The 578-nt window shown below is 62.6% G+C and overlaps 1 long non-coding RNA gene across 1 annotated transcript; it reads left to right on the forward strand.

Annotated features, from left to right (window-relative positions):
* The first annotated feature begins 13 nt into the window (after positions 1-13).
* Positions 14-558, forward strand: LOC120511645. Its single transcript, XR_005629781.1, has 3 exons — positions 14-156; positions 205-346; positions 502-558. It is a non-coding gene; the product is annotated as an uncharacterized LOC120511645 (long non-coding RNA).
* The last annotated feature ends 20 nt before the right edge of the window (positions 559-578 follow it).

Genomic DNA, 578 nt, shown 5'->3' on the forward strand with positions numbered 1-578 from the left:
GGTGAGGGGAACAGTGACCTGGGGAGGTGGCAGCGATGACACAGGGGTGACACGGGTGAGGGGACACAGGTGACATTTGGGAGGGGACACAGGTGACACCAGGGACAGGTGCCACCGCTGGGGGATCACAGGTGACACAGGCAACACTAGGGACAGGTGACACAGGTGACACCAGGGACGGGTGCCACAGCTGGGGGATCACAGGTGACACAGGTGACAGAGGTGGCACAGGTGAGGGCTGGCACGGTGCCAGGTGCCGGTGACACGGGGCAGGGTGACACAATGACCCAGTGCCAGGTGCCACGCAGGTGCCAGGTGCAGGTGACACAGGTGACACCAGGGACAGGTGCAGGTGCCCTAGGTGTCGCTCAGGTACAGGTGGCACAGATGTCTCTCAGATGCCAGGTGCAGGGGACACAGGTGACACAGGTGACACAAGTGTCCCTGGTGTCCCCAGGTGTCCCAGGTGTCCCCAGGTGCTCTCAGGTGTCCCAGGTGCAGGTGACACAGGTGACACCAGGGACAGGTGACACAGGTGACAGTGAGGTTCCAGGTACAGGTGACACAGGTTGCACAGC

The sequence above is a fragment of the Passer montanus genome, unplaced genomic scaffold, assembly GCF_014805655.1.
Source record: "Passer montanus isolate IOZ18808 unplaced genomic scaffold, ASM1480565v1 scaffold6760, whole genome shotgun sequence".
Classification (NCBI taxonomy): domain Eukaryota; kingdom Metazoa; phylum Chordata; class Aves; order Passeriformes; family Passeridae; genus Passer; species Passer montanus.